The sequence below is a fragment of the Passer domesticus genome, chromosome 8 (genome assembly GCF_036417665.1).
Source record: "Passer domesticus isolate bPasDom1 chromosome 8, bPasDom1.hap1, whole genome shotgun sequence".
In the NCBI taxonomy this organism is placed as follows: domain Eukaryota; kingdom Metazoa; phylum Chordata; class Aves; order Passeriformes; family Passeridae; genus Passer; species Passer domesticus.
The window spans coordinates 32,825,328-32,851,877 of NC_087481.1; the positions used below are offsets into that span (position 1 = coordinate 32,825,328).

Genomic DNA, 26,550 nt, shown 5'->3' on the forward strand with positions numbered 1-26,550 from the left:
GGCTAATTTTCCCTGATTTCTTTTGTACTTTAATGACTGGGGTGGAATGGGCCATGGCCTGGCAAAGCTTTTTTCCCCCACACTGATTATGGAGAAAGTCTAGAGTCACTGTGAGCCTGTCAAACACAGCCAGGTGTTTCCTGGCCTTGGTGACTCTCCATATGCAGGACTATTACCTGTGACAGAAAGACAGACAGGTTTGCAGGTGGTGGGAAAGGGAATTATCTTATGACAGTGTCATCTTGACATATCAGCTACATATAAAACAGTCTGTCACTCTTCTAGCCCTCCTTTACCTCCTCTTGAGCAACCGGTGTTGCTCAGTTTCCCCATCCTGCTCAGTTCATCTCCTTAAGGTTGGCTTAAAGATGCCTGCAAGCAGCTGCTGCTCACCCTTGCAGCACTGAGCTCACAGCCAGGTAACCTGTCCTGCTTTTTTGTTTTAGAAGAACACATCACTTTAGTCTGCACTGCTTATACCTTCACCTCCAGGGGAGTCTTCTATGTATCTTCACACCTAAGGCATCACTCCCTGACAACTTTGCAGTTATGACTCAGTGGCTTCAGAGATTTCCAGCCTCCAGAAGAGTGAGAACAGGTCTGAGGTATGAATTTACTTCTGTGAGAAGCCAGGGGGTGTCTCCTACTGAGACACGATTTTATTTCACGGCCTCGGCTGGTTTGTCACGCGCTCTGGAGTGGATAAGGAGGTGAGTTATAGCTGCTGAGATCATGCAAAAAGTTTAGGTGATCTGGATCTCCACCTAACTAATGTCCAGGGACTGAGAGTTTTCTGAGCTCTGTTGTCTCTCTGCTGTCTCCATGCTGCCTGTAGAAGGCTCTTTGGATCTGCCCAGTGATGCAGCCCCACAGAGGCCAAATGTATTCATTCACATTAAGAACACAAATGGACAGTCAGCATGGCAAGATTTTGATATGGCAGCCTTTCCCTGGGTCCTTATCATCACATTTGTTACAGCACTGGCTAAGGACCAGGCCAAAATGCATCCCCCTGCTATTCTACACTTGGGGGTTTGTGGAAGGAAGGAACAAATGTGCCCTCACCATCAGTGCCCATTGTTGAAAATCAGATCTTAATAACACCATTTTATGGACAGGTGAGAGCATTCTTTGCTGAGGACCACTTCTTTCCTACACAATACTTTTTAAAGAGTTCTGCTGGGACAAAGAACATGTAAAAACACAATTACCCAAGTTACTAAATTAGATCATTGTTACATAACATGCTGGCTTTTTTTTTTAATCTATGCAGGCTGCATCTTGCTCTTGTACATAGTTCAAAGTTGAGGTGGACAAACTTTAAGTAACTCTATAAGGAACAGCAAGGAAACTATAAGATCCCATAACTGTTCTGAGCTTTAAATAAGTTTCATCTTTAATGATTCTGTTCTGCCTCCAAATAAACTGAAAAATGACTAGAATCTAAAGCTTATTTAGGAAGTTGCCATAGTAACAATTAACTACCTCTAAGCCCTTCAGCATTATTTTATCTTTTTTCACTGAGGTGCCCTAAATTACTTGAATCCTGAATTGCTACAGTAATATATCCATGTCTTTGAACTAAATGACATGGTTTTGCTAGAACCCTCATTATGTGAATATTGATTGAATTTCTAATTGGGACTAGACATCATCTTGCTGACAGCACCACTGCAAGAAGCCATGTAAGACCAAGGAAGATTAACAGCAAAAAAATAAAAAAATAGGAATGTTGTTTCTCCAGGGAAGCAGCTGGGAAGATCAAACCGGGGAAGCAGTGAATGAAGTAGAATTAACTTTAATGATTGATTTTATATGGACAACAAACCTCCTCGAGATGCAGTGCTGCTTGTTTCAGCTATTATCCTCTTACACTCTACTAAATAGAAAAATATCAGAAGAACCCAAAGAGACTGACTTTGACCTGTGAATTAAATAATTATTCATTACAATGCAAAGGGCCTATTAACCCTAATTATTCCAACTTAGGTGCATTTCCCACTCAAATTTGTCCTGACATGGGCAGTCCTGGTATTATAAATTGTTTCATGAAATGTTGTGCCCTATATTTTTCGTTAATATTTTGTCTGCTGTCATTTGACTTTATCCACAAATAAAAAAGCATTTACCCCCTGTTTCTTAGATGAGACTCAGGTCTATAGCATTAACACACTGCTATCCTCATATCTGTTCTGCAGTCACATATTTCAAATTGCTCCTGCTTGTTTTCTGCACAGCCCTTATTTATTTATTGTTCCGGAAAAGGAGTTCATTTTCATCTCATGGGATTTTTTTACCATGTTTCCCAAGTGAAAGTGGGAAAACAACACTTATCCATGGCATTTTTCAAAAAGGAAGTAGTCTTCTTTACATCAGATAACTACAAGAGTAAATGATAAAAATTGAACTTTAAAGGAAGTAGAGGAAAATAGTTCCCAATTTCACTTGGTATGCCTTTACTAATGTCAGTCCTAAGGCAACAAGGAAAAAGCAGATGACTTCACTATTGCTTTGAAGAAAACAATATTCATCTGGATTACCCTTAAACCTGTCCTGGGGTTTAATAATCACTTTAACTGCAGATAGCTTAAAAGGAATAGCTCAGTTCTGGTTCCATATTATTTTCTCCATGTCTGAAAAGAATCTCTGTGAGCCTGCTGAACGCCTTTTTGATAATAAAAGAACAATATCCTAAAGCAAAGATGTTAGCTTCATTCCTATATCTGACAGGAAGAAACACAATAATGCAATGCAAATAAAGTATGGAACAAAAGGGTAAGATATGGTCATTTCTGAACCAGAGAAAATGATTCAACAGCCATAGATCTTTTTGTCTGCACTGCAGTTCTCAGAATTTTCATAATTTACATAACTAAGAGATGTTTGGCAGCTCAACCTTGTAATTCACAAGGAAATAGCATCTGGCTATTTAGACTGTTATATTGACCTTGGAGAGCTTCCTGTACATATTTTTCTCCTGCAAAAGTGCCTATTGCTATAAAATAGCAGTGACACCAGTCTTCAGAACATGACATAGCATGAAGCAGATGCAGTTCCTGGGCCATGCACTGTTCACACTCAGCATAGGACAGGACAGTCGCATGGCCTGGCTGAGTGAGGGGAGTTTTCAGCCACAGCTGCGCTGTATCTTGAAAGGTGCTAATTTGAGCACTACAAAAAGGTATCTATCACCCTCACACATCGCAGCTAAGCCACCCTTCTCTCTTATTAGTCAGCTACTGGTTTCTATCTCCTCTTCCTGTTTTGCTAAAATTGTTCCAACAGACTGTGCCTGCTAGGACAGGGTAGCCGGAGGTGGCTGACTGTGACACGTCTGACTTGAATTACAGTACAGTGGGTGAGTGGATGAGGGAGAGCCACTGGGGCTGGGGACAGTGTCATTGTCCCTGTGGCATGGCACTGGCTGTGGGCATTACTCACTGACGAGCAGTGGGCTGCCTTATTGACAAGGGGTTGAGCAGGGCTAGAGAGTACAAGCACTGTGTCCTCAGCGGGTGCTCAAGCAAATGTGGGGCTGGAAGTGGCTCTGAACAAGCTGACCCCATGTCACCAGCAGGTGAATGAGTGCCCACCTCCTCTCAGCAGCACTGGGACAAACGTTGCTGCTACAGGCAGCTTCTGTGAGGGCAAATCAAAGGGGAACAGCTGATGGGCAGCTGTAATACACACTAATCGGCAGCAATTTTCAGAAATGGTTTCTGATAGTACCTCCCCTTCTCCCTGTTTTCCTTCCCAGGATGGACATGCCATATTTTCTGAAGACATCTCCCCTTGGAAGAACTTCTTACTATGGGCAAGCAGACACCACATCTTTAGGTCTTTCTGCCCTGGTTCCTGATGCTCTGTTCTCCTTCTCCTCTGCTCTTGTGGCTCGATGGGAGGGCTGTTACCAGTCCTTTCCTCTGAGACCTGTGTGGCAGCAGAACAGACAAGCATCACAGCCCCAGAGACTGCCCACACCTTTCTTTCTGGGACAACTTGCATGAAGTGTCTGTCTCCCTGACTCTTCTCTGTCTGCTCTGCCTTTCCTGGATGAGCTGCATGTGGCCTCCACCACACGTGATGCTCAACTCCGAGCCTGAATGTACAAACACAACACATGCTTATTTTATACACACCCTTCATTCCGTCAGCCTGTTTGATTCACACACATTGATTCATGCATTTACTTGCCTTGGAGATATTAATACCAGCTCATACATAGAGAATGAGAGAAGAAGCAGCAATAGCATGGAAATTGGCCTGTAAAAGATATTAGAGAAGATAGTTGTGATGTTTGCCTGGCATATGTCTTTGTTTCTTGGGTGATGTGAGTGGTAGAGAAATAGAGAAGAAAGAGAGAGAAGGATTGTAAACCTGAGGTGTATGTCTGGAAATGAAACAATTTTGTACATTCATTGCTTCTGTCTGGAGAGGAGCCATCTTAAAACTATGAATTACACTGTAAACCTGAGGAGAAAAAGCTATACCTTTGATTTCTTGCAGAAACGTGTTGAGGTTTTTTACAGTGAGCAGAAAGCAGAATGTGCTTTCAAAAGTAACTGGCCTCAGTTACAAATGGAACCAACTGCTAGAGTCTACCTGGAGCCTGGTGCTGAAAGGGAAAATGCTCAGTGAAAACCTAGCTTGTATATTCAATAAAAATAATGAATTTTAGACAAATGCACAGATATTTTCCTTTTCTATTTGTGAACAGACATTTGCATATTACTAAGGAAAGCATTTATACTTACTAGACATGAGAGATGCAGTAAATGAATGACTGGTGGGCAAAAATCAAAAGTGATGGTTGGGGGTCACTGAAGTATGGATTTTTTTCTCTTTTTTTCCTTACCCCTTGCTGCCATTACTTCTGCAGTTGTCAAATCCCAACATAATGGGATAACACCATTAACAGGTGCCTGGTATCTACACTGCAAAGACATTTTTGCTCTGTAAGTTTAATTATGAATGGCCAATATATATGTGAGCCTTGCGAGCAAGTTTCTCTTCAATGTGATTTTGCAGCCTATTTTAAAAATGAGGTATTAAAGTGGGAATAGACATATTCATGAAAACTTTGGGCACATATTCAGTAGAACACTTCCTAGATTTGGGCTATATGCCCCTCCCTGTTCAAAGTGCATCCATTCAGATGTATGTTTCAGGAGCATAAAATTTCAAAAGTAATTGAAAATCTGCCAAAATACTTTCCTAAGAAGGCATTCCTTAGGAGTATTGTGCTGAGGACTCTCAAAATAAAAACACCTGGCTGTCACTTATTGTGGTATTTGCAGTTTCACATCCCTCAAAACAATCTACAAGTGTCTCACTAAGGTCCATAGCTTGTGGAGCCAAACTCTAGTAAACAAGTGTTTAAGAGCATTATTAACATTAAATCTCACAGAAATCAAAGGCATCCCAAATATTAAAAACTGATAACAGGATATAGGCATCAATTGGTGCTTTAGAGCTTTGCTGTGTCCAAGTATGAGTGTGAGGAATTGTGTTACTAATAGGGCAAAGGAAGTTTGTTTTCATAGTATTTTGCTTGGAAATGGTCTTTTTAAATAGAGTTCCCAGCCTGAATCAGTAAATACTTCAAGAGGGTACTTATTCTGCTTTTAAGACCCAGGAATTTCAGTATTTGAACAGCCATTCTGCAAACTGCAGCCCATTGCTTTAGCTCAGAGTGTGCAGCTTAGTACGCTGACACGGAGATAACGTGCCACTCACATGAATATCTCCATCACTTACCTGCATTTCCAAAGGCATCCCCAGCTGAAGCACATCATCATGCTGTGCTCATGAGTTAATGATCAGAGCTAGATTTGAAGGAGTTGCTCCCACTTAGGCACAGCCTGGAGCGTTTCTTCAAAAATTCATTATAAGGATCTGCATGCCATTTTCCTTCTGCTTTGAATCAAGGCTTGCACACATCTGAGCTCATCCCAGATCACGGTCAAATAATCTTGAGATGCTGACAGTGTATCCCTGTGCACACTGCACAAGTAGCTTAGTAATTTCTTGTTCATATTTTCACATATATAGATTTCCATTCACATCCCTAGCGACTGTGTATATATTGGGCTAGATAGATTATCAGACTCACCTGGGAGGACTTGATTTATGTTGGTGTGTGTCTCAGGACATGCCACAGTCCAGACAGCCCCAATACACAGAGTGTCACCATAAAATTTCAGAAGGCTTCAGCCGGTACACAGTAACACCATACCACACCAGAAGGCTTCAGGTGTCTGCCCATACAGAGTAACACCATTCCACTCCAGAAGGGGCTGCAAGCATTGCCCTTCTTGTTCCTCAGCCCAGCCTTTTATCCCCTGATGCACTGCCCCTGTGTGCCCTCTGCTCCCTTTGGGGGTTGGTCAGTGCCCCTGGGTACTCCCTGGCTCATTGCTGTCAGTGCTGCTCACAGCTGTGCCCACTGGGGATGAGGCTCAGCCCCACCCCAATCACCACGAACTGTGTTCCTACAGGTATGAATTGCCTTCCTCCAAGGCAACTGTAGTTCCCAAGACATTACACGTATTAATCTCAAAAAGATGCTGCTCCTCTCCCCGGGGAATGCTGTTTTCCATACGGCTTTGCATGGTAAACCCCACTGTCTGTTACAAGCAGGAAAGAACCTCAAGGAAGAGAGTGAAAACTGATCTGTGATGGGCTTGCTGGATTATTTTCTTTTTTTTTTTTTATGGCTTGTCTCCTCAGTGGATATTACCAACTTCAATTTAATTCAGTATTCCAATTTTCTCTTAGTTACACATATATGGTAAATAAATGCTTCCCAGTGATTCAATTGAGTGCATTGGGACTTGAACCTTTGTTAAATATAAATAAATACCTTTGTTAAATATAAATAAATAGTAAGTCAAAACTGATATCAGCCGGTAGAAAAGATATAGCGGCAAGATAACTACATAACATACCAGATCCTAAATCACATTGTATCTTTAGTTGTCTTGGACTGCATTAAGGGAAGAGTTTGGAGACAGAAAGTTTCTCTCTTTTCCTGTTCTACCTCCCACAATTCTCTATATTGGTGAATGACCCTTCATAACTTGGAACTTATAGTAACAGCTGTGTGGCAGATAATCACTTGAAGAGGAAATGGAGGCTGGCAAATTTTCTAGAACAGCAAAGGTAAAAAGATTTCCAGGTCAGCACACTCATGAAATCCTTATATTGTAACTGGGAATTTTGGAAAAGATAAAACAAAATTCAAAGCAGTCTTGCTGCGGTTTCTGCTGGAAGACAATTAATTTTAAAAAATAATGTAGCATTTACATTTAACATTGCTTAGCTAAGAACCCTTTTACAGACACTCTTTTTGGGTGTTACCTTGCAAGGATATTATGGTTGCTATTGGAAGAAGTCAGGTAAAATTCTGCTGTTCAGTGTATTGCTGTTGATAATTGCTCCTATATGATAAAGAATAATTATCTTAGTGTGCAAATATATTCATCATGGAGCTCTCTCACCCCTCCTATTCATTCTCCTTAGTGTCAAATACAGCTTTCTAACCCTCCCTGTTACAGAGCACTCCAGTTTCCTCTTTTTAAATTTGATTTTGGCAAGGTGACTGTACTTAAAACTCATGTTCCTTTTGATGTTGTACACTCTACAAAATGGACCATTCGATAACGTTTGAGTTTAGAAGGTTTCACAGTTTGCACAAAGTAATCCAGACAGAACAAAGTAACTATCCAGAATTCTGATGACACACTCCTGAGTGGATTATCCCCTGTGGGGAGGTTCATATTTCATACAAATTCAGAGGTTCCAGTAGTATTTGAGATATCAGCAAATCAGAACTATGCCAAAAATCAATCCATTTCACTGTGAGTAACAACAGAACTGGAAGCAACTCCCATAAGGCAGAGAAATTGAAGGAAAAACCAGGGGAGTGAGATAATGTTAATTGGATCCTTGACATGTTCCCATTTCCTGCTGAGCCAAGTTTCAGATAAGACATTTGAATGTGGATAGAGTGTGATAAGCTAGTTTTGGATGAGTTATACAGAAATTGCGTTCCCTCATCTATCTACATATCATTACACTTTAGCATTAAAAACACTTGGTCTAGATGTATCTACAATTTAAATATTTGAGAGCTTACTACAGATTGAAGTGTTACATAGCCTCAGATTTCTCACCTCTACCACGAGCTTCTTGAGGAGCCTGAAGAAGGAGCTGTTAAAAGCTACAGTGAGTTGTGTCAATGTGTGAAGACATCTATGTACAATATTAAATACATCTCTGAAGTTCATCTCCTACCTAGAGAAATTCAGTGGTGAGAGGGAGGGGAACCTCATGAGAAATCATTCAGAGGATCTGATGCTGGATGAGAATCAAAGGAATCATCTCTAGATCAGTGCAGTCATTTGTAAAAGATAACCACTTTCTGTGAAAACTTATAACTTTGGAGAAACACTACATGCATTATAGATCAATGAGAATTTCTTTTCTGAACAGTAATGACGATGAAGGTCAGGGTGAGATTGCTTTATAATTCACCTTAGCCTGTAAACAACTGGCCTGGTGGGCTCTTATGCTCAAACTCTTTGGAAATGAGTCTGTGGATTTGTTGGGGCATGGATCCTAACTGAAGTAGGATTTTTGTTCTTAGCGTATGAAAGCATGAATATTCAGGGAATGTTACTTACACATTACACTGCCTACTGGTTTTAATACAGCAGACTAAAAAAAAAATATATTTTGAAGGCATCAAGGGCACCTATTTTATATTATGGAATATCATCATGTATTAAATCACAGCCTCCTTAAATCTCTTGAAACAAAACTCAAACTGTTTTTTTTGACAAAACCTCTATCTTTTCCCCCTTAACTTTATTATCCCCATTCTCCTCAGATGGCCCCATGGCAGGATGAAATAAAATATGATACAATGACTACAAGATTGATCCAGACAAGTGAAAAAATCAAATACAAAGCACTGCTTTTTAAATTATGAGAGATTTTAAACATTTTCTGCAAGAACATGCAAAAGAGATTACTTGGTTCTTGGGTTTTCAGCCATGACCAAGCTGAATATCATCCTCAAAACTTTGCTCCAAGTCAGCCTCAATTCATAAACTTGTTCAGGGCACTGACAGGTGAAACCCTCTGGCCTCTCTTATGTAGTAAATACAGTTTGATACCATATAGTTTTGTTTTGGTCTTAAAAACTATTAATATGTTTTCAACCATGTCAAAGGCAATAACGCTTCATACAAAATGGAATCTCTGCTGCCTTTATTCTCTTGGCAATGGGTACTGTTAGCTACAATTTAGTTTGGTAAATGAAGAATCTAGAAGAGTGACATATCAGTCCTTTTTAGACTGCTCTGTGTTAATTCCACGAGACTGCCCTCTTGCCAGCCCTTGCATTTCGTTTGCTACATCTTGCATATAAATATTTTACTGTGCTCCAGTATAAAAGTTTGATAGAATTTGAATAAAGAAGCATGGATGAGACAAGGATATTCAAGCTTATCTTTATAAAATAAAAATGGTTTTTATCTTGGCTCTCTTATTCAAGCATATGGGAAGAAAGTGTATTTGGTGCTCTGAGTTTTGCAGGGAGAGAGATTTTATGTTCTCATATTAATCATGAAACACATGCTTGGATATTAAGGGAGATTGTTAAACTGTTCTGAGCCATAACTTTAGAAAGTCATACCTTCAGAGCATCATTTTACTAAGACTGAAGTGTTTAGAGGGCAGGCTTTTATATAAAATGATACTAATTTACTAAATGTCTCTGTGATAAGATTTCTCTCATTTCATAGTGAGCAGAACAGTGGAAGGAGATAGAAAAAATGTTTAGAAGTAAATTAGTTATGAAATTCTGGGTATTTTGTTGATAGAAAGGAAACAAATTATGAGCTCGTAGGTAGATAAATATACTCCAAGCTTGAAAGTATGGATTACTGAACTGAAAAATTGTGTCTTCTTGACTATAATTGCATACCCCTAAAAATAGCAAAAAGTGTATTTGGAGTGTGGCGTTCCAAGAGTTTGAAAATTAATGATGAAGAAGTGATGTAATTTGGGACCAATATGTTTCAAGATATCAAAATGTGAAACATGTCAGGATTTTTCTATATAGAAACTGAAAAATTCTGCCCTCCTTGCAGTTACCATCTCCAAAACAGCCAATGCTATAAATAGTAATGCAAGTTTATGTGCTGTCTCTCCCTTTTAGTAGAAGTTTTAATGCATTGGCCTTGACACCATACCCATACTTCTGTCACTTATCTTTGTTTTTCCCATTTCCAGAAACAAGATGTCTCTACTGCAAAATTTGCCCATAATAATCCCTTAAAACGTGGTTTATTTTTATCCTAAGAAAGAACTTTAAAAATTCAAGTCACTATACTTCCCAAACTGCTCAATGCTGTTAACATTCTCCTTTTAGCTTTGCATCATATACAATAAGCATTTCATTTGCCTAATGAAAAACATATTTAAACTAATGAGTACACAGTGGTTTTATTTACATATGTAATTAAAATTTACCACTATTAATAGCTGACAGAGGGGAAGAGAAAGTGTGATTTATTCCAGTAACTGCACACTCATTCAAGAGGACAGCACTACACAGGCAGTTTTAAAATTGTCATCAGTGCAGAAATAACCAGAAATTTGGGGGTGTCCTTGTTGGAATCCAAAATGTAGAGAATTCTCAGATCTTTGGGCCTGTAAGCCAAAGCTTAGAATTAAATACAGGATTTGACCCGAGACCTTGGAAAAGGCTTCCAAACTTAGGTGCTAGAAGTGAGAATGTGGATTTATAGTTTAGAGACACGTTGTGGATTTATAGTTTAGAGACACGTTAAGTAGAAGGAAGTTTGGTGTTTTAGAACACAGTGCTGTAGGTTTGTATGTCATAACATGATTGACTAAGAAAGCTTACACTGGAGTATGAGTCCATAAGACAAAATATTTAAGGATTAGGTTAAAAATATTAATATCCATGTTGGTAGTATTTTATTGGTCAATAAATCCTTAAAAGGTCTTGTATCTAGGGGTCTTGTGACCTTCTGAGCCATGTGGTAAAGATGTGAGCTGAACTCACCCTTCCTGCCTAAGTAGAAGATAAGAAAAATAAACCCCATTATCTAAAAACTCAGAGGTCTTGTCTTTAACTCATTCAAAATTCCTTAAAAGATCCCCATATATCCTAGTCCCTGTGGTCCATTTCTGAAGATGAAGCCATCAGCTCTTTCCCCCTTCTGAGGTGCACCAGAGTTAACCAGCCCCAGCTCACATTTCTCCCCATTCCTGTGGGCTCCTGGAGGAGCGTGGATGGGTTTTCCCATGGTTTGTTCTGTGAGAGCAGAGCTGAGGGCACCGGGCACTCCCCAGAGCCTGGCAGGAGCTCAGCTAGTGCTGCTGCTCTGTGGATCTGCAGGAGAGGAAAAGCACACCAAAAGTAGCCAGAGAGAGGCAGAGGAAGCAGGGTCACTCGCTGCAAATTGCACAGGAGTGAGAAAGCTGGAGAGGGGGCTGCCTGCAGCAGGCAGTGGCCATCTGACATTGACACAGAGATGGGCACAGTGAAATGAGATTAATCAAAAGGAGTCAGAGATACAGAGATCTTTAGCCCACCCCATTCTTCTTAGAAACAGAGTTCAAAGACAAGCATCAGACATCAGCTATCACAGCATGGACAAACATGACAAAGGGTGCTAAATCTTCCACCTTTCTGCCTTTATCTCTCACAGATGTTACAGAGCATGCCAGGGGAAAGCAGATTTCTGCTCCAAGCTGCACCATGTGCAAATATGCTCTTGCTGAACAGTGATGTTACTACAGCACACTCTGTTCTGGCAAGTGAGAATTTTATCAGCAGCACTATAAAAGCACTCAGATTCAATCCATCCTTATTGATATGCACTAATATGCATTTTTCTAAACATTTTGTGAATGGTGTAATCAGAGCTAGGACATCAAAAATATTAGTAATATACTAATATACTTAAAATAATCTTACTGCAATTTTACAAGCAGCAATAATTTCACTTGGATTTGAAACTTTGGTTACCCATTTTTTAATTTAAAGGAGGACATATGAAGAGACAGCAGAGAAAAAAGATGAAGCTTTAATAACAATACATGTACTGAACAGCAGGATTTTTTTTTTTAAACTGCCATTCTTGATCAAAACCTTTTCAAGTGAAAAGAGAAACCACAGCTGAAAAATCCTGACTACAAAAGCATTACCTGCTTATTGCAGCTGAATGTTGGCTCCCTTGCAGATGGCTGGCTGCAGTCACTCCATATTTATGGGATGTGCTCCTGTGTGCAGTGGGGAAAGGGCTGGCAGTGCTGGTACCAGGGCTGATCCAAGTGATCATTACCACTTTGCTTACTCAGACAGACACTCACATGCTGCAATGCAAAAACGGGTTGCAAGGCTGAAAGGATGTGGAAACCCCAAGTGGTAATGTCTAAAGATGGGCTGTTACTGCAGTGACATTCCCAGGGGGATAGCTTTGGGAAGAGGCTAATACACTGAGAGATGCACCTGCAGATCTGAAGCAGAGGTGATTAATGACACTGGGGATAGTTTTGCACTCCCAGTCTGGGTGCAAATAGTTGGGCATGAGCCTGGCTAACCACTCCAGCCATAGCTGGGTCCCAGGGCACACCCTCTGTGCCCAATCACACCCTTGGGTGCAGCTCAGAGCCTGTGACACTGCTGTGGCTCCAGATGGGGCTCTCACCAATGGAGCCATACACTGTGTGGAAATGCAGGGTTTTGTGCAGAAACTTGTCATTTGTGAAGTTCTTTTTAAGAGCTGAATCAGTTATTTACTGCCTGTGTTGTGCTGACACTCAGCTCGGAGGTGCTGTTGCTGTTTGCAGCATACAAGGAAACAATGGGAGAATCCAGTACCAAAGGGAGATTCACTTCTGAGTTCCACAGGCTGGAAGGAAACAGGTGAGTGATAGAGAATAGGCAAGCAAATCTGTAAACACAGACCAAGTACTGTGTGCATTATAAAATCAATGCTCTCCTTCACAATGCCAGAAGACAGAGTCAGGAGCCTACACTTAGGTAACAACATCTCACTTTCTTCCTCTTCTCTCTTTTTATTCATGGCCACGTGTTGGGGGGAGAATAATCAAGAGGATGGCTGTGTAAAAATACTGTACTGTGTATAATGTGCTGTAAATCTCTGATTTGTCTCTTTCCAGTTATGCAGTACCATGAAGCATGAGCAGGGTTGTCAGCACAATAGAGTCAATATTGCTGTGAAAGACTCAATTGTATTCTTTTCCACATTCTGCTACATTAACAAAATTGCTTGCTAAGTTTTGATTCTAGGACATTTGTCATTTTGCAGTAGCTGATGGGGATGCATGAAGCAGAAAGAATATGTTGATTTTTAAAGGAGATTCGGTTATTAGAGTAGGAATATTTTGAAATTATTGTTTCCAAACTCAGGATTCATAGTGGAGTGCCCTAACTATATTAATTAAGGAATTCCAAGATGTTATTTTAAGAGAGTTAATTTTCTAACCAATCACTGCACCTGCAGATCTGAGGTGTGGCTATTAGATAGTTCTAGAATCTCTTGCCTTCTTCCCCAGCAATTAATTAGTATTTCAAAATTAAATAAATTGTAATGTTATGGTTAAATGACTCAGGATCTAGATGGCTGTAGGTGATACAGCTGCAGTGCCTTAAGTTCTTCTGACAGTCTGGGATCTCAGGAGAAACATTAAAGAGCAGCTTGGTACATGATTTATGCCTAATGATCACTGAGTTCCATTAAAACATGTGTGTGCTGGTTTGAAGAAACACATCTTATGAATTAGTATACAATGGCTTTCAAAGAGAAAAGAGCTACTCAGTACACAAGTTACAGCCCTGCCCGTCCTGTTCTTTAATCTTACGGATTCTTGTTAGGGTTTCCCCCTCCTCCCCCCAGAAATTCATTGATGGATTTGCCTTTAAAATTGAGCATAGTTTCACAAGACTCTTTTCCAGAACAACATGTAAAATGTATTGCTGAAACGGAAGGATATTGCACACAAAAATAAACTGGCCAAATAATGTAGCTGCTCTGAATTATTCACAGCTATCTAGCAAGCATTGTTTGCAGTAGAGCAACTAAGTAAACAGGATGGAAAATGAGTTTTGGCATGATTCTGGGAATTAGCATTCTCCATTTCTATGGTAACATTGATAAAAAGTTGTTGCTAATAATAATGAAATACATGCAGAATAAAAATAAGTAAGCTAAATAGAAGGCATCTATTGTAAGCTTAAGTGTTTTTCCCTTTTTACTGGGAAACACATGTACAAGCTTGCACACATCTCAACTTTGGTACAGCTCAGACTATTGCATACATTATTAGCTCAGTTTGCCAGCAACTAAAGACAGATGCTTGATGAATACGTATGTGACCTAGGGTAGCTGTAGGAAGACTATTAACACAGAAAAACCTATGAAGAGATTGTGTTTGTTTCACAGGCATTTTGTAGAATCACAGATTTGTTAGCAACTACTAATGAATCCAGGGTACATTAAAATTTTTGGCAGTTTTTCTCTGACAAGCATGCCCAATTTTCCCAGCTTAGAAGACACTTTCTAAGCTGGGAAAATTTGCCTAACACATTTATAGTCTCAGGTAGAAAATAATTTGCTTTACCTCCAGCTACTAATAATGTATTATATAATTCTTATCAGTACACACATACGTATTTATATTTTTTATTGTTTTATAGATCTGTATCTAGAAAAAAAAAATCATTTTGCCTTACCAGGGTTTCTCAAATTTCAGTTGCAGTGGAGGGAAGATAACAAAAAAAACCCCCATAATGCAAATCTTACTATCCTTTCCCTTAGCAGAAAACTTGCAAAGGTTCCTGATGATACAGAGGAAAGAAGTCTGATCCCATCATCAAATAAATCAAAATCCTTTACAGGGAAACAAGGAAGAGCAGGAGAGATGAAGAATTGTAAAACCTCATCTGCATGTTAAGCTTTGCCTCAAATACAACAATCTGAATGTGCAGCAAAGCTCTACCAGCATTACATAAGCAGGGCTTCTCATTTATTTTCACAGGATTCTGTATTTTTAAGTTCCACAGAGGAGGGAAAAAACACTGAAAGTTTTTTTTGACACTGTCAAATATTTTCAGCTTCTGGGTGGAACTGAATGCCTGATCTGAAAGACACATATAGCAAGTTTTCAGGGGCACACTGAAAAAATACAAACAATTTAGAGACACTGTGTGGGAGATGAAGCATCTACATGAACCAGCAGCACTGAGAGCAGCTGAGGAAAGTATTGTCTAAATCATCTGGAGAAAAGAATAACAAAACACATACTGCACATATGCTAAGAGAGGTACAAACAGCTTTCTGCCAAAGTAAAATGCATTTGGATCAAAGATACAGTGTGAAACGTGACAAAAGCTGCTGAAAGCAGCTCCAGCCAGTGCTGCTAGTGAGTGAATGAGTGAGTGTGCCAGCCTGTGCTCCTGAGGTGCCCACTGCACCTCCTTGTGCTGCCCTGGGCTTTTGCTCCTGCTCCTTTGGGGCCAGACCCTGGCTGTCCCCTTAGATGTCGTCATGTCTGTACCAGGGTTCACATTTGCACTCTGGATAATGGAGTTTGAAAACTCTGCCCACAGTAATTTTTGGCTTGATAGACTTAATCAGAACAAGAAACAGGAGGCTCCTTTGAGAGTTCCAGCCAGGAGAGTGGCTGGACTGCCACTGTAGCTCCCTGTGGGAAGCACCCTGCTTGCCTTGCACACCAGACACACCGCACAGCTCCTCAGTTCAAGACAGAAAGTGAAACACTGCACAACGTGCACCATTTGGCATAGTTGTATAAAAGTCATGAGGTTATTTAATCCTGCTGGCTATTCAGATTGGTAGCTATTAGCAGGGATTTCATGACCAGCATCTGATGGTCATCCAGGTCATGCCAGGATGAACCTGCACCACCTGTCTGGACAGCCTGGAAGAGTCAGGGCCTGTGGAAAGAGGTTGTGAGCCCTTGGACCAGACTGGTTTTCTCTAAAAAATGATGTATACACACCAGTGATGGCACAGCTTGGGGAGGAGCAAAGACCCCCAGCTTGCTCCTTGCCTTTCTCATCAAAGGAGCCTTGAGCCCAGCAGTTTTGGCCTTGGAGATTAAGAAACATCAAAGACCGAAGCCATTGGAGCCCAAAGAACAGCGCTGGAACCTTGATATTGTCACTTGACTAACCTGTTTGATAAATGCTTGCTTTTTCAGTCGTTATCATCTAGATTGTCATGAACTACTTGACAAACAAGTGCCTGCTTGGACTTTGGAGGTTTGCCTGGTTTCTCACTCCAGCAGAGCATCTCAGCTGTCACGGCTGTCCCCCAGTTCCTGTAGCACAGCAGCTGTGACAGTAAAACATTGGAGAAGCTTTGCTTCCTCCTGACCCCTCTCATTGACAAAACAGAGTTAACACAGGGGATAAGAAAGGGCTGGCAGCTCTGGGCAGCCTTGAGCTGGCTGTCCTGGCCCAGGCATGTCAGTGGGTGTCAAGGAGAAAACTTGCAGCAATTACAACTAATTAAACATGCTTAGTCAGGGCATCAGTCTCTGTCACTTCCCACCACACATCAGTGCTAGGTATTTCATTTCTCACAGTTTCCCTGTGAAAGGAAACCTTTTCACTTGTTTTCCTGAGAATGCCATCTCCTAAGGAAGATGTTAGGAAAGGCTGAGGGCTGGGGAAGCCATGGCAATTAATATCTGAACTGTTTGCAACCAGTAGCACTACCAGGTTAAACTAATTTGGGCAATGAAACACAAAACTGAAATTACAGTCCTTAATTCATTCAGGGAAATGAATTTCAGAAGACCATCCAAAATGCTCTTTGGTGAAGGATATGGAACATCATTTAGATGCCATGTATGTCACACCAATTATTTTGGAAATTCAAGCTGTAATTTTTTCTAGTCATAGCTGTACACAAATCAAGATAATTAAAAAATTATAATGCATAAGATATGGGGCTTTCAGGAATGAATAAAATGAATTTGAGGGGTAATTTTCATAAAAATTAAATAAAGAACAGATTAGAAGATGTGCAATCCATGAAATATTAAAAAGTTTCATTTAGGTACTTGCTATAGGACTTAAACTTCAAAAAACAATAAAAAAGATAATTTCAAAGATTGACTGGCCTCACAGGGTGAGAGACACAAACATTTGGATTATTAGTTCTGGCAGATTTTTCATCTTGTTGTTTCTGCTTCATCCTTTTTCAAAATACTAAAAATATATTTCTTTACCGAATCTTTTAACTTGTTCTTAGAATTCCTTATGAGGAGAGGTTTGTATTGAGTTCATTTCCACCCTAAACATGAACAGACAGAATCCCCTCCTTTCTAGTACCACACTGTAAAAAATACAAACTGAATTTACACAACAAGCCCTCACTGATGTCTTAACTGGTCAATATCCTTTGTGAATCTGACTAAGTAACAAAAACCAAAGCCATATCGTAGCCTCACCACTACTTTTGTAAAGTACAGAAAAAACCCCAGATGAACAGGATTGACACAAAAGGCAAGGCAGAATCTGTCTTGCCTTTTGTCTAAACACTTATCACTTCTGTGTTTTTTTCTCCAGGACTTCTGAAGTTGTTCCTTTGTACAAGGTGACTGCTTTTGTCCTTGTTTACATGTCTGTCTCTATACGTACTTCTCTAGAAGAAATGTTTCTATTTCTATAGATAATAGTCACACTTTAATATTTTATTGTACAATAATTTTTCTCCAGAGTAGCCCTGTTTATTCCAATTATTTACCCACCCCTAAGCACACCATTTTCAGATCCTTCTTACGAAATGCAGTTTTTTTCATCACTTTTCAACTGTGCTTCTCTTGACATATGAACTCCTAAACATCATGCATTAAAAAGCTCTATTATTCTATTATTATCAGTACTTTATTTATAAACACACATTGAAATTGTGAATTTACCTTTTACAGAATTACCTTTTCTCTTCCTGTAACCAGTGCAGCCAAGTCTAGGTTAACACTGGGACTTCAGCACAGAAAAGCAGCCACAAATCCTAACATACTAAGTATTTTCTCTTTTTAATCAATTTTGCCTTTAGCCAAAATGGAGGTAATGTAGAAATAAACCTGTCAGATGTAATTTCACTTCTCCAGTCGCTCAGCTGGAGAGCACAGAGCCATGCTGTTCATCAGCGTGGGTATAACTGCTGCGAAGCCTCTAGCCACAGTCTCTTTTTCAGTGTCTCTCCCCTTGCATGTTTTAATTTAAAAAGAGAGTATTAAACTAATCATTTAGATGTGGAACTCTTCCTCATATTCAGAGGGAAAGCAAAGATTTCATTGCTTAGCTCTTGCAGCATCCTCTGGTCATCCCATGAAACACAGATCCCAGAACAGGACATTTTTAAGCATGCATTGATTCACTTTACCAGAACAATTCTTTGCCACGATTGCTTCCCCGACATCATTTATCTCTTTAACTAAAAATGAGAGTTATTCACCAGCTGAGATTTATTGAGCCTCGCCTCTGCTGGAGCCAGCACGGGCAGAATTACAGAGAGCCCTTCAGTAGTTAGAGGCCACTGTGTTGGGTGGAAAGCCAGAGAAGCGGAATGGTGTGCCAAAGAGTGAGAGGAAACTGCTGGAGTGATTTATGAATAAAACCTGGGATTCAAGGAGGGCATCAGTTCAAACTCTTATCAGGCTGCTCCCATGAGGAAAAAAAGTCTGCTCTTCCAGGCGTATGAGTGGCTCAATCTGACAGAGTTGTTTGCAGTCCTGCCTTTATGTGAGAGCTACCATCCAGGAGTGTGTCATTGTCATTGTCACAGCGAGCGCTGCTGGCCGAGCCTCCCACCCTGGCTCTCCTGGGCATCACTGGTGCTCCTCACAGAGACTGCCCTTCATCTACAGTGCAGCAGAGGGGGAACGGGCAAAAAACACACAAAAACATTTTAAACTGGTTTTCCTGTAAGTGTACACCTGGCAAGGATCTGTAAAAATGCTGCAGAGGCTGATACCTCAGCACAGTCTCATGCTGCACCTTGCACCTTGGCAAGTACTTCCTGCTCTTTGCCAACAGCCCTCTCACACAGCTTAATCCCTATTCTGGCAAATGTTAACATGTGGATTTACAGGACAGACATGTAGGATTTCTCAGTTAGGGCCATGCCATATATATATTTTTTTTTTTCCAGGAGTCCCTTTGAGTTTCCTTTATGGGCACACTGCAAAGCAAAGATGCAGTGGTAACAACCACATGGTGCAGTTAATTCACCCTTAAAGAAAAACAAGAAGCTTCAGAATACACTGAATGACTCCAATAAAATGTTTGTTTACTGGACTAAAGCCTGGAGATCCTTCCTTGGTGCAGATAATAGAAGCAGTTTTGTGGTGTGCCAGCCAAGAAAAACATCCATTGCTCAGCATGACATCCAGCTAAACTAATCTTTGTTTTCCACGGGAGATGTTTTTTCAATAATTTCTACGAGCTAAAGGACTTCATTAAGAATCATGCAAGCATTGATCCAGATGTTAAACCTCTCTGTACAATGGGAAGCCCTCTTAGAAAGCAGTAAAGAATAATTGGTCCATTGTTATCTGGTCTTGAGAAAAGAGAATAATATTGCCTATTTACTAAATGTTACTAAATGGAGGAATTTATTTTATTGTGTGCATGCAATTAATTACAATGGTTTTGTTTAATCAAAGTATAGGTAAACATTTAATTTCAACCTATTGTAGCACTGAATTTCATTATTGTTTCTAAATCTTATCCAAAGAAAAGCTTAACACATGAGAAGTGAGAAGATCTCCTTTTTAAATAACCAAAGCTAAGCAAAAGTAATATTTCTCAGTTGTTCCTTGTGGACTTTTCTTTAGTTCTTATTTTCATATTACTTTTCTATCAGCTTTAACCTTGAAAAGTGATAATATTTTAAAAGTAACTCTTAGGCTGAAAAACACAAGCACACAATGTTCAGCAGGGCTCCAGCAGAGACTCAAGGCAGTGTGAGGCCATGATTCTTGCACACTGGATTGTGATGTGTCTGACAGCCACCCACCACCAGTGGGATCCTTCTCTTAAACAGAGAAGGTGGTCCACCAAACTCTTTAAGGGTCCCGGATCCCTTGCTGAAAGTTACCTTTTCAGAAAGTGGGGAGTCCTTTCAGTGTGAGGGTCTGGACATGTTCACTCCTTGGAACACAAGATTTTGTCTGAAGATGTGGTTAAAACCCATAAGGGTCAGTGTGGCCAGAGCCCAACATCTAGATTTGATACTAGATGTATCAAATCTAGATCTAGAATCTGAATTTGATACTAGATGTATTAAATCTAGATCTAGAATTTAATTTAGATGTAGAATTTAATACTAGATGTATTAAATTTAGATAATCTAGATTTGTACTAGATGTACTCACTTTCATCTTCACTGCTTCTGTATTAAAAAAGCAGTAGGATAATATATTTAAATGTAATGAATGAGAAGATTAGGGGTCTGAACAAATGCAAAAGAAAGCAAAACTTTTTGTAATTTGTAAAACTTGCCAGACTCTTACTCTAACAGGCACTTTAGAAATGCTTATTAGCACAGGCAGAGAGAGACAGGAGGGAAAATGGTATAGATCTAGAAAGGCTATAGATGTAATTATGGGTGTCCTCAGAGCCTGACATATTAGGCAATTTTGGAACTAATTCCTAATCGAAATCCTTTTAATGAAACATATTAATGAAATCCACATTGATATTATTGTTGGGGTATAAGCACAAATTCACTTAAAAGAATTACTTCCATGCAAACTGTTTTTCCAATTTAATTTGGAGCTGCCTGAATTTACTGAAAAGTACAAAATTGATTGATTTCTAAAGATCACATCTTGTAGAAAATGGCATTGTTCTGTCTGGGGAAGGAATTTGCCATCATTTCTCTCAAGTTTTTTCAGGGGTTGGATCAATGCAGCTTCAAGCAAGAGCCTTGACTCTGGCCCTTTTCCTGGAGAGGTCTCTGGAGCCTGGGCTGGGCCTGGTCAGGGCAGTGCTCTCTCTCTATCTGTGGAACACAGCTGAGGCTGCAAGCAGGACCATGCTATTCCTTCACAGCCACAGACAACAGAAGCACATTTAAAAATTCTGTAGTTAATCTGACCTTTTAGATTACTTTTGAAAGTGTTTTTTTAGGTGAAGGCAAAGCAAACACAGAAGAAGCCTTAAAAATTCTGTTAGGTTTTGGGTTTGGGGAAAGATAATTTATTTGTGGTCAGACTATCATCACTGTTAAATTTGAATTCTAAGCCACTTCTAACTCATGCAAAATAATGGTAACTGCTGATAACTATCAAAATCTAAAGGAAACCCATTAACACTTGTCCCATGTCATGTCTAACAGGAAGAAATAGTATTGGGAATGCCTTCATACATCAGCAGTGCCTCAGTAGATACAGGGAGCTCTATCACTCAAAAACCAGCTCATGCAAATACCATGAAATGACCAGGACAGCCTTCAAAAGTGGCTGAGTGATGAACTCAGGTATCTGAAGTCAGGCTATCAAACACCTCACTGATGACAACACCCAGAGAGAGGCTGTTCATGTCAATGGCAAGCTGTCAGCACGTCCCTGTGTCCCAGTAACAGGAGTCACCCTCCTGTGCACTAGGGGAAAGAATCATTTTCCAGCCCCCACGGTTAAAATGCAAACCCCAACCAGAACCCCAGCTGTGCCCTCTTTACACCTGTAGATCTGCCATGGAATTTACAGCAGCTGAAGCAGTAAAAAGCTCTCTAAAAAATCCAACTCTCTATTGAAAAATGGTTTTCTGCAGATGACATAGACCCTGCAAGCAGTTAAGAAGCACTTACTAGAACATGCATTTGCAAACAGTATTTCTGAGCTTTCGGAAATATTCTTGATTGTAGTTCTGCCCTGTGTAGTAGGATGTGGGTATGTTATAAACTGCTAGGATAGGGTTATGAATATTATGTTTTACTATTCGATATAACTCACTTCTATTTTAGGTTGCACACTTACACACATGTTCATTTTCAGCCTGCAAGCAGTCATCCAGAGACAGCCCCTGCCTTAGCTTATCAGCTGGGGCTGATGCTTGATTCACCTGCCAGTGCCCTACTGCCACTTGTGGTTTTTTTGGTTATTACAATAGGCTTTCCAGCTTCCACAAAAAAAAAAAAAAAAAAAAAAAAAAAAAATAAAAAAAAAAATAAAAAAAAAAATTCACCTGACATCTACTTTGAAAGAGAAAAGCACATTTTTTAACATAAGAAATACAAAAAACCCCCCTTCTCCACTTCAGATATATAAACTGAATTTCTATTAAAACATTTTCTTCACCTGACATAGGGAACTGCAGCCAGAAGGGATATTGATTGCTCTGTACAAACGCTCTAGTGTTGGTTTTAACAATACTGTCAGCCCGCTTCACCAATCATTCTAATACATTTAGCAAAACCCCATCTGTAGTCTGTCATTTACACAACCACTACACATTCACTATTTTAAATTCTCATTCGATCACATTTATACGGTTACCTCCATAGTCCCCCTCACAGCACACAGATTGCCACATCCATTTGAATTTCTGAAGCAGGCAGAAAAAGCCTGAGGCAAGGATTTTAGTGGAGCCACACATACACCCCTACAAACTCCTTTCCCTTTTATTGGAAACCCAGCTTCACCCCTCCATCTCCAGCAGCCCATAGACACAGGATTTGCTGAGCAACAGAGCTCTGCCACTCTTGCTTTAAAACTGAATGTTGGGCTCCTTGACTCTGCCAAACCAGCCCATGTTCAGACCCAGTCCCTTGGTGGGAAGGGACAGGGACCCTGCCCACCTCTCCTGTCACTCCCACCCTGCACCCTTTTCTTCCTGTGCCACATGACAGCGACAGTGGCAGTTTCAGAGAATTATTTCCTCTGCACAATCCTTTTGGGAAGTATATGTGTAATCAACATTTAAAGGGGGAATTATTTATAAAACAATCCTTGTGAGGGCTGAGGACTCAGTAATTATTCTGTGCAATTAGTCCCCAAGTAGCATGAGACTGCATTCCCTGGTGATCTGAGCTATGGAAACATTATGAGTGCCTGAGAGAAAATAGTTCTCTCTAAAAGAGGTTGGCTACAAAAAGCAATCACTTTGCAAAGGAAGGAAAAGGACTGCAGGTAAAAGAGCAAGGAATTTGAAATTATTTTGCTATCTTCTTTTGAGTCCTCTGTCTCTCTGAGGAGAAGCAGGCATCTGCCATGAGGTGAAGGAAGTGCTTTTGCTATGGCAGCCATTGATAAGAGCACAGAAACTGCTATGCAGTTAGACATTATCAAATCGGGACAGAATGCTTTCATGCCCCTAAATACTGCTGCCATCTCCTCTTCAGTGGCAGCCATCAGTCCACAGACTATTTTCCATATTTTTCCATGTGAAAGCTCCATTCTAAACATCTTGGCAAAGAAAGGAAAAGACTGCCTAAAATTTTGTTTGGGGTTTTAAATTAAAATGTGCTCTCCTAGTCTACTTCAGTATTTGTGACAAAACAAGCATAAGCTGAAGCATTTTTTTTCCCTAAGAGGTGAAGTCAACGAATGGTAAATCTTTCTTGCCCCACTGAAGAAATATGGCAAGGGGAATCTAAGAGTGCCATGAGAGCCTTCTAGAATGACACAGAGTGTTCAGTGTAATGCCTGCCAGTCAAACGCATGGCATCTGCCCCCTGAGAGCAGGCCCAGCACAGCTTTTGAATCCCTAATCCCTTCTCAAATCAATTTCTAGTCTCCTGTTTGCTCTAATTTAAATTGCTGGCAGAAGTGAAGCATCTCCCCCTGGGGTCCTGCCCCTCCCAAACCTTATCCCCACCACAGAAACCTGAGCTGAGGGCTCAGAGAGCACAGAAAGGGGATGCTTTCCATGTTGGGATGAGGAAGGGTCACAGATAAGCCAAGTGAAACGTGGGTGGCTGTTGGGGAAAATGCATTTTGTGTAAAGCATAGATGCCCGTACTTAGATGAGTCGTGCCCTGCTGTTTTCAAATCAGTAATTAGAAAGAGTTGCTTGCATGCAGGATAGACAACATCAGCCCCCTCCACCACAGGCAAGGGACACAAGAAAGGTTCAGAGGTTCTTTAAAGAATACTGGTCACTAGATGGGGAAAAATATCCCAGAGGAATACTTCATTCAAATATCCCGAAAATGTCTAATTGACCTTGACAGGAAGTAATGCTGGAGTTAATTAGGATTCTATTAAAACTTAAATCCTGACAGTTTCATCTGTTGCTTCAACTGTCAAGACTTTTATGTTTGAATTTACTTCCAAAAGCCTGCAGGTGACAGTCTGCACTTCGTCACAGTTCACAAGGTAGGTAGAAGCTCAAAGAGAACCACGTCCTTGCAAGAATATTATTTTATCTGAAGTGTGACTAACAGGAAGGTCATGTTCTACCCTTTTTCCTCCCCTCTCTCCCTTAAACACCTTATTTGCTAGAGCTGCAGAGATTTAGAAAGAAAAATCAGGGCATCATATAATGATTCATAGCCAAGCACAGCAGAAGCATTAATCATTCACATCTTTAACTCTAAAAGCAGATAAACTTCCAAGGATGATCAGTCAATGCGACGCATTTATATTTTAGCCGGAAATCAGATTTAGAAGTGGAACATCCTGAACTTCTGACCAGAGAACAAAGTATACGAAATGCCACAGAGCCAGTTTCAAAGAGCCCGAATGCACGGCTTCTACTCATGTAAAGAGGCAGCCTTTTATATAAGCAAGCCTATTATTTGCAGTTCAGTTCATGGTTCAAGAAAATATCAGGAAAGATGAGCCAGAGGAGCAGAACAGAGCCAAGCACGCTGGGTCTGCCTGTCTCTCTTAACAAGAGAAGCCAAGGAGGGATGCTGATGCTTGACAGAAGAGTTGAAAACTTGGAAGAGAACTTGTGTGATTCATTCTTCTGTCTGAATAGACCTCGGAGATCTTTCTGATGATTCTCACATATGTTTCTAGTGGGTCTTCTGGAATTAGAAATGTTGAAAGAGAAGTCAGTGAATGTAGACTCTGTCCTGGGATACATGGCAAAAAGAAAACATCCCTAGGAAAAAGAAAATCCAGCAGAGACAAATGTGAAGTGCAAGTAACGAGCAGAGGACAGGACACACTGTATGATTTTTAATATGTGTAGTAGCAACTTATAAACAAGTCTGGGTTTCATTGTCTGCAGGGGATGATGCAGCAATAAATGCAGGTGCCAACAATGGGCACTGGAAATTCAACGTGTCCCTTCTGACATTCTGTATCTCCCTTTGTATTCTTTACAAGAAAATGAAATGCCCTCATACTCTCCATATTTCCTTTTTACAAAAAACAATAATAGTTTTAATCTGACAAAAGGAACATCTTGGCCCATAACACAGGCTGAATTTCTGTGTAAATTAGAACCTATCGAAACTATTATATATTTATGGATTTCCCAATTATACAAAAGTCTGTAATTAGTACTAGGGAAAAGGAAACAGAACAGGTGATAGGAAGACCCTGTCAATAACAAAAAAATTAGTTAATAAGAAAACTTTAGATTCTCTTTATAGAAGTAGGTTTTTGTTAAAAAAAAAACAAAACACCAAAACACCCACATTTTATAATGTACTGTTTGCATTATTCAGCTTTAAAACCAAAAAATATATTGAAAAAGCAAACTATTTTTTTTCCTTCCTTCCTTCCTTCCTTCCTTCCTTCCTTCCTTCCTTCCTTCCTTCCTTCCTTCCTTCCTTCCTTCCTTCCTTCCTTCCTTCCTTCCTTCCTTCCTTCCTTCCTTCCTTCCTTCCTTCCTTCCTTCCTTCCTTCCTTCCTTCCTTCCTTCCTTCCTTCCTTCCATCCTTCCTTCCTTCCTTCCTTCCTTCCTTCCTTCCTTCCTTCCTTCCTTCCTTCCTTCCTTCCTTCCTTCCTTCCTTCCTTCCTTCCTTCCTTCCTTCCTTCCTTCCTTCCTTCCTTCCTTCCTTCCTTCCTTCCTTCCTTCCTTCCTTCCTTCCTTCCTTCCTTCCTTCCTTCCTTCCTTCCTTCCTTCCTTCCTTCCTTCCTTCCTTCCTTCCTTCCTTCCTTCCTTCCTTCCTTCCTTCCTTCCTTCCTTCCTTCCTTCCTTCCTTCCTTCCTTCCTTCCTTCCTTCCTTCCTTCCTTCCTTCCTTCCTTCCTTCCTTCCTTCCTTCCTTCCTTCCTTCCTTCCTTCCTTCCTTCCTTCCTTCCTTCCTTCCTTCCTTCCTTCCTTCCTTCCTTCCTTCCTTCCTTCCTTCCTTCCTTCCTTCCTTCCTTCCTTCCTTCCTTCCTTCCTTCCTTCCTTCCTTCCTTCCTTCCTTCCTTCCTTCCTTCCTTCCTTCCTTCCTTCCTTCCTTCCTTCCTTCCTTCCTTCCTTCCTTCCTTCCTTCCTTCCTTCCTTCCTTCCTTCCTTCCTTCCTTCCTTCCTTCCTTCCTTCCTTCCCTTTCAGGTTTACTGT

General features: G+C 40.4%; 2 long non-coding RNA genes across 5 annotated transcripts in view; both read right to left on the reverse strand.

Moving 5' to 3' along the window:
* LOC135306401 (uncharacterized) overlaps positions 1-26,550 on the reverse strand; it is a 58,242-nt gene that overhangs the window by 13,499 nt on the left and 18,193 nt on the right. Inside the window, exons 4-5 of one of the 4 annotated variants that reach the window (XR_010367215.1) lie at positions 12,247-12,414; positions 10,663-11,428 (exon numbers count right to left, since the gene is read on the reverse strand). This is a non-coding gene — a long non-coding RNA (uncharacterized LOC135306401). Of the gene's footprint in view, positions 1-10,662; positions 11,429-12,246; positions 12,415-24,349; positions 25,154-26,550 lie in introns of those variants that run through there. The other 3 variants (XR_010367217.1, XR_010367216.1, XR_010367213.1) reach the window with 3 other exon arrangements.
* On the reverse strand, positions 219-6,337 carry LOC135306396 (uncharacterized). Its single transcript, XR_010367212.1, has 3 exons — positions 6,113-6,337; positions 5,758-6,003; positions 219-3,930 (listed from the first exon to the last, which is right to left on the reverse strand). It is a non-coding gene; the product is annotated as an uncharacterized LOC135306396 (long non-coding RNA).